Source organism: Molossus molossus, unplaced genomic scaffold (assembly GCF_014108415.1).
Source record: "Molossus molossus isolate mMolMol1 unplaced genomic scaffold, mMolMol1.p scaffold_m16_p_7, whole genome shotgun sequence".
Lineage (NCBI taxonomy): Eukaryota > Metazoa > Chordata > Mammalia > Chiroptera > Molossidae > Molossus > Molossus molossus.
Window position 1 is genome coordinate 85,529,759 of NW_023425401.1, and position 11,476 is coordinate 85,541,234.

The window sequence follows — 11,476 nt, forward strand, 5'->3', positions numbered from 1 at the left end:
GCTGCACAGCAAGTGAGCACACAGGCGGTTAGGGCCAAAATCGATGGTCAACATTTTGGTAAAAGACTATTATGCACTCTATCTAAATTTTGTTTTATTTACATAATTTTGTTTTTAAAAGAGACAACACTAAGCCCAAACCCAAACCAAAGCACATAGTATTTATTTTCTACCAAACCAAAGAAAAAAACTATACCATTCCATAGAACTCGAATCCTATTTTCTCAAATAAAAACAATTCCAAAGACATGCAATTCTTTTGAACACACAGATAAGCCCAGAAATGGTTCCATCCTCCCAGCAGGAGTTATATTTCATATACCACAAGAAACAAAGGGACACCACATCCTCTATTCTTTGTACCAATTCTTGGTGTTAACATGAGGGAACACGTTGGGATAATATAGCCTCTCCCTCTGTCCAACATTATTTATAGCCTCCCCTTCCTCAGCGACCATTCCTTCTCTTCCCACTTCCGTCTGGGGTGGTGGGGAGCAAGGTGTTGGAGGAGAGACACTGACACATGCACACAAGTAATGCCACACAGATATTTGCAAAGGCAGACTTTCCATGGAAAGAGGAAAAGAAAGCAGATGTGAGCCCTTGGAGTTTATTTGGGAAGCTACTTTCACTTTCACTTTTTGTAGGCAAATCTCAAATCACAAGTCTTGTAACTTTGTTTTTAAACAAATGTAACAATGGCTAGCATTGATTTAACACAATATGCCAAGCACCAAACTGAATACCTTACAGACATTATTTTATTTTCTCCTTGCAAAAATCTTACTTAGATAAGATTATCCCCATTTAACAGGTGAAGAAACTGAACTGGAGTCTGGGTAGAACTGTTGCTTTAAGCAGAAGCAGGATTCGTAGGTTAATATTTAGCACTAGAGACTTTCTCTTCTTTGCCAAAGCTGGCAGGTCCACACCATACAGATTGACACGTTGTTACTGCTGCCAGCTCCTTTCAGAAATAGAGCAGATCCGCATGGCATACACTTTAGTAGTTACAGTAAATTGTCGGTTCTCCCCCAGCATGGGCCGCCTCTATCCATCCCTTTCCCATGTGTCACCAAAAATCCTTCCTGAGTCTCTGCCAAGGTAAAGTCTCTGGGAGCTTAGAAAAAAGATTTGATTATAGCAGGTGTTATTGTATTGATAATTGCTGGAACCTGAAACTTGGTCTCAGCATAAAACTTTCCAGGCCCACCATTCATTTCATTCTAAAGTCATCAAAAAATATCTAACATGGAGGGTTTCTTAATTGCTTTTAGGTAGGGTACTGCACGTGTCTGGTATTCCATGAAATGCCCAGGTGGACTGTTCTGGGTGTCCCTGTCCTGGGCTTTGTGGGATTCCAAGAAGATCAGGAAGTAAATTTAATATATATATTTCTGGCAGTGCCTTCAGTGAAACAAAGCAGGAAGACCCCTGGTTTACCACTGGCTCTAGTGAGGTCTCTTGACAGTGGGTGCTGATAGGAGCCTGTAGCATGAGCAAAGAGGAGGTGGAAAAGCAAGAGGAGGAGAGGAGAAGGAAAAGAAAGATCTGGGGAGAATAAGGAGGAGGAAGAGGGCAAGAGGAATAGTGGTAGAAAGAAAAGTGTTACCTAGTCAGGGTAGGGAATAAGACCCTTCCCCTGACAAGTGCTAAAGTCTTTCTTTCAACACAGGTAGGGCTAATGTTTCAAACAGTGTAAAAATAAAATTTAAAAGATTCTTTCCTATGTTTTTGTAAAACAAGAAAAGCACTAAAATACACATTTTACTTACCTAGGCTTGATCAGGAATTGGAAATGACTCTAAAAGTCATGGGAGTATCATAGTGAATTAATTGCACAGACATTCACAGAGACAGCAGCACAATCAGTGGATGGACTCTAACAAGAGAACATAGCACATGAGACCACCATACTTCCCTTTCCATCTCTCACTGGGGGAAGACAAGAATTTTTTTTTTTTAATTTACCAATTACCTATCTGCAATGTACATATGAGAACCAGGGGAAGCAAGGAGAACATGCTTATATGTTCTTAGTATTTTCTATCCTTTTCAAGAGAAATGAAAAGGAAAATGGTGATTAGAGATAAAAAAAATAAAAATAAAAAGACAGACAGACAGATGAACTTGGCACTCCACACATACCCCACAATTTTCTCTCAGTGACCATAAAATAAACCATGGTGATTGAGTATAACATCACTCTACATCACATGGAGGAAACAGAAAATTTTGTGAGGTGTATTTATAAAAGATTCTATCTGAGAAAAGGCCACATTCAGAGGCAGAGGAACTTATATGTATTTGGGAAGGGCCTTTCAGATGATGAGCAGACTGTTCAGTCTTTGTGAATATATTAATATAATATATTTAAATGTATATATAAATGCAAATATATTAATATAATATATTATATTAGTATATTAATATAATAGTAGCTAGTCATTTGTTTCAAGCAGGAATATTTTTGAATATTTAAATAAAAATATAATAAAAACACCAAGTTTTCTTGATGGAGTTAGTTTTTGCCCACTGATTATAGAAGAAGTGTTTTTATTTCATTCTTTAATTCGAAAAAAAAAAAAAGCTGGTGGGTACTTAAGGTGTGCATAGCATGATGTTAGGTACTTGTAAAGATACAGAAATCCAGTTTCCGCTCATTTTCATGGGATCCAACAAGCACAGGATGGGACAATTTCATCTAATTAAATGTCCCCCATCAAAATCTGATGGTTAGCCCTAGCTGGTGTGGCTCAGTTGGTTAGAGTGTAGTCCCCGTACACCAAAAGGTGGCGTTTCAATTCCCAGTCAGGGCACATACCCAGGTTTTGGGTTCGATCTCCAGTAGGGGGCATGCAGGAGGCAGCTGATTGATGTTTCTCAGGTCAATGTTTCTCTCCCCCCCCCGCCCCCCCCCCCCCCGTCTAAAAAATCAATAAAAAATAAAAGTGCTTTACAAATGAAGGTAGTGAGCCCCATAAAAATAAGTGATTTTCTGTATTTTATGAAAATCATTTTCCAAGCCTGAAATAATACAATTTTGGTAGGCATAACTTTTAAATGTAACTGGATTAGGTTACATTTATCTGCTACCATTCAGACAGCACTTATACCATAAAACAATGTATTTTATTTGTGCTGGTTTTCATGAGTAAGAGTACAAGGTAGGTTAATAGAGCTGAGGTCTACATAGAGCTTTTTATTCTTTGAACTAATATTCAAATATCCTTTAAGTCTCTTCAATCTTTTCCATAGCATCAACCTAATCAGAAAAATATTTAAACTCACAAACCACTTACCTAAACCAGAGCAATTTGTAAGCAAATACAAGAACATAAGTACAAAAAGGGCCCCCTAATTTCTGTTGTTTCCAGTGGGACATTTATAAAGGATTACAAATTCCTTATTAACAAATTGAGTCCAAATCTTCCATCTCTAGCCCCTCCAGTCAGATATATGCTCTTTGTTCTTGTAGTTTAGATCTTTAAAATAATGCCACTAGAACATAATTCAGTGACTCTAAAACTATCAAATCACATGGGGAGATTTCTCAATGTCATTTATTTGTATTCAAAGGCACACATCTTGATTAAATGTTGAGAGACTAAGAATGGAGTAGTCTTGTCTTGAGTTGAACAAAAGAAGGTAATGAATGAGAAATTCAAATGATTTATACCTACCCTACCAGTTCATTCAAAAACTGCAAGTGTATTTTAAATACCATGGTTTCCCAGGAAGCCCTAGCACTGTAGATACTATGTAGTACAGTAGTATGGGCTATAAGTCTTGGCCCACATTACATAGTACTTGGTATCCAGACTATAATAATCCTGGAGAGGTCCAAAAAAGTTGCAAATTAATAAAACACCTGATGATAGCCTAGAACTAATATAAATACCTCCCAAGCCCAAGGCTTGCTAGAACTAGACTTGGGCATGCAGTAACACTGTCCTCCATATACTTCCTGTTGCATAGGTACATCCTTTAATCCTGCTGCATTAAACTTGGTATAGTTGGCCAGAAGTTAAAAAACAAACAAACAAACAAACAAGTAGACTTGGGTGGGCAGACTCTATTAGTACTCACCAATCTGGTCTAAGAATATTCATATGTTCTCAAGCCCATCAGCTATGCAAAGTCATCCAAAGATATGAGACCCAAGATTCTCCTGGTCTGTAGCCCACAGATTTTGTTTCACTGAGATGGAATGCATAGTTAGTTCTGAATTGGAGGCTAATCCAAAATGTTTATGTGCTTATTTGTCTGTCTCTTTGATAAACTGTAAATGTTTGGAGGGAATAAATTGTGTTTTATTCATCTTTGTGACTGGTGTATAGGAGAACTCAAATGTTTTAAGAAACAATGAATGAACACATGAGCAATTTAAATGAATATTATGAAGACCTATGCAGCAGAGAAAACAAAATAGATACACCAGAGATTTATATCTCCCCTCCCCACCCTGATTGCCTGCCACCACATCCAACAAAAAAATTTATTCTTTGCCAAGATCTTGTACACCAATAAATGTTATGAAATACAATATAATGTGAGAGGAAAATCCAGACCTGGGAGCTAAAAACTATTTGTGGGGTTCCTTCTCTTAACTTCAATTTCCTCCTCCGGACCAGAATATAATACTGAAGTCCTTTTCAGCTCCAATATTGTATTAAGTATGTCAGTGCCTGGGCACTGTGGATTACAAAATCATTAGAATTTTAGAACATGAATGGGCACTCTGACTCATGAAGATCCAACTAAAGTATCCTAAACAAGGAACAAAAACACTAAAAAGAGTATGGGAGACAGGACATTCACCTATGTTACCTGCATTAACTGCAGTAACCAGGAGCCCAGAGCTTACAACAGGAGGCACATACCTCAAAGGAACACCAACTCCTCACCTCCCCAGGTGGCCTGGGCTCCTCAGCTTCCCTTACACTGTGACTGTATTTCATCAAATTTAAGACACATTTTTTTTCACGTCCCTGAAATAGAGATGCATCTTAAATGATAATATTTGAGATTAATATGGTAATAATGTTGTTGATTATTTCTCATTCAAAATCACAGTGTTTCTGTGATTCCATGAATGTCAGGAAATTTTTGTGGCCTCATCAAGGAAACTTGCCACTGTTTATAGTGTTAGTTCTATGAAAAAAATTAACAAAGAATATTTGCAAAAATAAAAAGTTTTTTGTTAAATGGACCCTGACTACACATGAAATACCACTTCCAAAATCTTGAGCCAATGTCTGTTAAACATTAAAGAAAGGCTTAGTTTAGGGGAGAATTTTCTATTGGAAATAATTCCATTAAAGTGTCAATGATGCTGTCACCAATAACAAGTGAAACTGATAACAAATATGAATTTCTGGAGAGTGGGAAAGTGACTAAGGAAAGTTGGTTTAAACCTTTGTCCTCCTAACTCACTTTGCAGAAAGGCCAGAGGTTTACATTGCCTGGTCATGAAGTCCTAGGTTCACGAGTCTTTATGGGGTAAAGGGAAAAAGGGGAGTACAAATGACAAAATCAAAATATACACACACGTAAACACCTCTATACAAAGTGCCATCAGTGATTTTTTAAAAATAAAGTATGTGGAGGGGGACAATGAGAGGGAAGGGAGGCCATCTGTACTACCCTTACCAACAAAGATAAATAAAAATTAAAATAAAATTATCAGAATATTACAAAGCAGTAATACTACTACTCCTACTAATAAAACATGTGAAAGCCACTGCGCGGAAAAAAAGCGGCGGGAATGGGGGGTGACCCCCCCCCCACCACAATCTCCATCAACCACCCTCTGCAGCCAGCCAATCTGAATAAGCACACAGTCTAAGAATTAAGTTTGCTCTGCAGCTTCAACATCAATCTTTTGCTCTTCAGCAGCCGCACCCCTCTCCCCCGCCAAAAAAAAAAGTAATCTGAACTGCATCCCTCCTGCTTCCTATTCAGAAATTTCGGAGCTGCGCCCACCGCCCTCCCTTGCTAGGTTTAAACCTTTGTTCTCACTCTCTCCCTAGCTCCGGGCAGGCAGGCTCCGGAGAGTCTGCAGAGGCTGCGGCGGCGCTGGGAGCGGGAGACAGAGCTCCGCCCCGGCTCCCAGCCGCACAGGAGTCCCGCCCGCCCGTGATCTCCCCGCGCAAAGTCTGCAGCCCCGCAGCTTGCTCATCCGCTCAGCCCCTCGGGGCACCCCCCCTCACCTCGTCCTCTGGGGCGCTGACCGGTCCGCTGCCTCCCAGCTCCGGTCGGGGAGGGTAGGCCCTGCCTGACGTCCCGGCAGAAATTGGGATGTGAGCTGGGAGGAGGAGGTGTTTTTGCTCAACTTCTGAGGACGTCAGGCCTCCTCCTCCCGCAGCCTATCAGCGGCCTCCCTGAGGGCACAACCTTCTCCTCTGCCAATCGGCGGGGCTGCCAGGTGCTAGGTCATGCCCGGCCCCTGCTCCTCCCCGAAAATCCTCTGTCTTTTAGATCGCTGACCTGCGTCCTTAGCTGGGGGCATCTCGTCCTTCTAGGACGGTTATTGACCGAGTTCGTAACTGTCCATAGCAGAGGAGAGACAAAGACGAAAACACTGTGGGTCTCACTGGCTAAATAGATATGTGCATTTCCTGGAAAAAAGTTTCGAGCTCAGGCATATCGCGTTTGTTTTCGATATACACGTCTCAAAGCATTTTCACAGCCCCATAGCAAGTCTATGAAGCCAGATGACAGTTCTTAGAACAGTTTTGGAGTCCAACAAACTCAGACGGAAAAATTCAGCGTATCCACATCCAATGAATATTAAGAATCATGTGTATCTGACAAAGTCCAATGTTCTTTAAAAGTCCTAGGTGGCTCTAGAAATGCATTTCATGAAAACAGCCTCAGCACAGAGACTGAATGAACTCCTGAAGCCCATCCGTGGTCTTCTTAGGGAGTCAGAGGGTAATCTTCCCTTCTGTTTTTATAGCTTTCTCCAACACACTTTTCTCATACCTGCCACAGAGGTGTTAACCTATTAAATTCTCATATAAATAATCTAGAGCTTGGAATATTCTTATAAAGTCCACTCACGTCTCTACTTGCAGAGAAATTCATAATCTTCTTTGGAAGTTGGATTTTTTTCTCTGTATCTTTAGCTTCATATGTCCAAAATTATATTCCTAATTACTCCTCTAACACCTTTTCTTCTTGCCATGTTTCCCAGCTCTGTTCTTGATATGTCTACTTCCTAATCACCACCTATCCAGGCCTGAAACACCAACTTTGCTTCAGTTCTTCCTCTGGCCTATCAACCTTAATCATGGTGTTGACTCTGTCCCTTAAAATCCCTCTACTATCATTCTCGTTCAAACCCCTTTGTACACTACCTAGACTCTGCTCACTAAGCACGTAACTGATCTTCTCATTGGCCTGAGCAAAAAGCCTCCAGGGTTCTCACTATTCCTAGAATGTTGCCCAAAGTCCTTCACACAATGTTGCTTCATAGGGTCATTATGAAGATAAAAATGAAAAGAAGTCCAAAGTGTTCTGACAAGTGTCTAGCTGAAGAAACTGGTGATTATAATTTATTTTTCTCATGTTGTCCACATACCTGTAATTTTCATTTAGAAAAATGTCCACCTCTCTGAAACCAATCTGTAAGGAATCGGGGGCGCCGCCGAATAAAACAGAGAAGAGACTGGAGAGCCAATCAGCCGAATAAACAGGGACCAGGCTTTATTGGGTACACTCCGGGCGGGTTCACAGACTCCGGGGGTCGAGTCCTAGAAGCCGCGCTCAATGTAGGGGCTTGTGTCTTTTATATCTGCCTGTTGCAGCTGGAATTTGTCCCTTAGGGTTTGGCCCTGCGGGGGTTATGCATGGAGCCTCTGGAATATGAATAGATAAGATGGGAGTTAATCTATAGCCTAGAGGCAGGCCGTTCAGGGTGGGAGACAAGGCTGACCAAGGAGACAATGGTCGAGCACTTTGCCTGGTGCCAGTCCCCAGGCCATGGGACACAATCCATCCTTTATGGTTCAATTGAAACACCACTTAATCAATGAGCCTTCCCTGAATGTTTCAACTAGATATGAATTTTCCCTCTCCTTTCTGTATCTGTCTCTCTTGTACTTACTGCAGTCTTCCTTATATAATAGTCATTTGTATTAATCTTATCTCCATTCCTTACCGGTCATCATCATAAAAACCTTTTAAAAAGCAAGTATAGCTCTGGTTGGTTGGGCTCAGTGGTTAGAGCATTGGCCCGCGGACCAGAGAGACCCGGGTTCGGTTCGCACTAAGGGCACATACCTTGGTTGCAGTTTGTCTCCGGCCCCGGTTGAGGTCGTGTTGGTGGCAGCCAGTTGATGTATCTCTCTCACATCAATGTTTCTCTCTCTCTTCCTCCCTCTCTCCATCCTGCTCTATCTTAAGATAAATGCAAAAATGTCCTCGGGTAAGGATACAAAAAAAAAAAAAAAAAAGCAAGTATATACAATTGCTCTTGCTCTTTTTCTTTCCTACTGCTTCTAGCACAATACTATGCACTTGGCATGTCATAGGTGAGCCAGGGTCTCAGAAGGAAATAGATGGCACAATAGATGGAGATAAGAGAGACATAAGCATGTGCAGGGGTAAAAGAGGGCAACAAAAGATAATGATGAACCCTGAAACTAGCAGCAATGAGAACTACCTGTAGGCCTTAACCAGCCCAGAGGAAGGAATAGCCATGAGAATTTGGAAAGACTCTAGCTATGGTGTAGCTGAAGCTATAAGCAGTGCCACCTGATAGAGGTGGCTTTTGAATCAGGCTGGAAGGGAGCTGCCTAAGGAATCAATAACTCCACCCAGAAAGAGAGCTACATAAGGCAGGGGTCAACAAACTTTTTTCTGTAAAGAGCCAGAAAATAAATATGTTAGGCTTTGCAGGCTTTAAGGTCTCTGTCATAATTACGTAACTCTGCCATTTGGAGTGTAAAAGCAGCCATGGATAAAACTTAAATGGCTAAGCATGGCTGTCCAATAAAGCTTTATTTATAAAAACAAAGTGCAGGTCAGATATGCAATAACAGTCATAGTTTTCAGACCATTGTCCTAGGTAATGAATAACCCTACTTCATTCTCCTGCCCTCCCATCTCCTGCTGGTGCCTTCTACAAATTGGACACAAGGCAAGCCAGAGGGTTGGTGCAATCCACAACGGGACAGAGCAGGTAGAGAAGGGGGCAGAAGTGTTTAGGGGTTCAAAGGAGAAAACCCAGCACAAAAGGTGTTGAGCAATGCTTTTTCAGATTAATTAGTCATATGATTGGTCACTGTGAATTATTTTTCAAATGGTTGGAACTCATGGGAAAACTATCAAAATTGCATCGCTGAATAGACAAAGCTGAGAAAGGGCCCGCAGCTTGGTGACTCCACCAACAGCTTGTGAGACTCAGTCAGCTTCTGTCTTGCTTTACTTTGAAATCCCATGCACCTCTGACCTGCTGTCACTCTGATGAAACTTTAGCCTAGCCAAAAAGCACTACTCTCTGAATTCTGTACCGTTCATATGCTGTTGTATTCGAGAATTTTGTAAAATATGCACATGAGAAACATGTTTCTTATGGGGGATTTTAACGTTTTTCATCATAGTGATATTCATTGTAAGTGTGGTAGTTCTCAAATTTCTTCACAATGAAAAGGGACAAGATATGAGAGAAAAACAAGGCTTGTATACACTACAGGTCAGCTTCCACAGTCACCGCAGATGCCTTCAATAAGGGAGACCCTTTCCACCGATATGGGGTGCTAGGTTGACACTCCTGAGAATGAAAGTGATTCTAGGCCACTCATGCTTTTTCTCTTTCTCCTGCCTTTTTTGTTTTCTCTCTCCCTTAGTTTTTCCTTATTTATGTGTTGTTCTTCCTAAAAGACCATGAAGGTGGTAGTTATGCATGTGATCAATGGGGTGAGCCATACCTAGACTGAATTCTTCCTTTGCCAACTCACTAGCAAGTCATTTTGTCTCTTTAAGCCTCATTTTCCCCATCAGGAAAGTGGGAGGCATAGAAGATTCAATTCTCAAAAAGAGAGCTTGTTCTCAATTCATGTGAGCTATTACTGGGGCTTATTATTTTATTCTGTCTCATCCTCCTCTTCCTTGTCTTTGTATTCAGAACCTACTCTCACACTTAAATGACTTTTAAGAGAAAATAACAATAAAGAAAAAAGAGATGGAAGTATTGGGGAGGAGGAAAGAAGGTAGAGCACTCCCAAGTTTGTTCTATTGATTTCTTAAGGCTTTATATTTCTCACATGAACAACAATTTTTGTGATATCAGATATAATCTGTCTACTCTAATAAAGTTATTCTACTTATTAAAAACAAAAGTTTCTCGCCCTGGCCAGTTTGGCTCAGCGGTTAGAGCATTGGCCTGCGGTCCAGAGAGACCCCGGTTCAGTTCCCGCTAAAGGCATATACCTTGGTTGCAGTTTGTCGCCGGCCCTGGTTGGTTGTGTGGGTGGCAGCCACTCGATGTGTCCCTTTCACGTCGATGTTTCTCTCTCTCTCTCTCTCTCTCTCTCTCTCTCTCTCTCTCTTCCTCTCTCTCTCTCTCCCACTGTGTCTGAACAAAAAATGGAAAAATGTCCTTGGGTGAGGATTAAAAAATAGAAGTTTCTCATAGCTAGAAAGTTCAAAGTTAAATGTTGTATAAAATAAAAAGTAGTTTGTTAAAGAAATGTTTTTGAATGACAATTACTGTGTTGCCTAAATCTCAAATTTACTTGGGAATAAAACATACCTTCTTTAATTTCAAGGATTTTAAAAATCTAATCAGGTTAGACCAGAGCAGGAACTATCCACAAATAAATTGCAATTTCTGAAAACAAGTTCTGGGTGGAGATAGTGATGTCCCAGAGGAACACCCTTCCCACCTTCCCCCCCACCCACAACCCTCACATACACACACACACATTCTTAAGTGAAAGAAATAAAGAAAACTCACCCTGGCCGGTTTGGCTCAGCGGTTAGAGCGTCGGCCTGCGGTACAGAGAGACCCGGTTCGGTTCCCGCTAAGGGCGCGTACCTCGGTTGCAGTTTGTCCCCGGCCCTGGTTGGTCGTGCGGGTGGCAGCCACTCAATGTGTCCCTTCACATCGATGTTTCTCTCTCTCTCTCTCTTCCTCTCTCCCTCCCGCTCTATCTGAACAAAAAAAAAAAAAAAGGAAAAATGTCCTTGAGTGAGGATAAAAAAAAAGAAATAAAGAAAACTCATTACTGGTTTACCTCCTGTACTATCAGCAGTATACAGAGAGTCTTCATGAAAAAAAATTCCAGGAAATTTTAAGTCCCTTGTCATTTTCAGGGTCAACCTTTGTTGGTTTCTAATGTTTCACAAAGTCCCCGAGGGTCTATGGCATCCCTGGAGAGTTAGTTCCATGTGCAGGGCATAACTCATGGGGCAGGTTGACTGTACCTCATCTCCTGCTTAGTTAATATGATAAGTCTGCCAGGACTTA

The 11,476-nt window shown here is 41.1% G+C and overlaps 1 protein-coding gene across 1 annotated transcript in view; it reads right to left on the minus strand.

Annotated features, from left to right (window-relative positions):
- The window catches only part of AASS (aminoadipate-semialdehyde synthase), a 64,834-nt gene extending 62,997 nt beyond the window's left edge, over positions 1-1,837 (minus strand). Inside the window, exon 1 of the mRNA XM_036246725.1 lies at positions 1,776-1,837. The gene's annotated coding sequence lies outside the window, so the exon portion shown is untranslated. The remainder of the gene's footprint in view (positions 1-1,775) is intronic.
- Between the last annotated feature and the right edge of the window lie 9,639 nt (positions 1,838-11,476).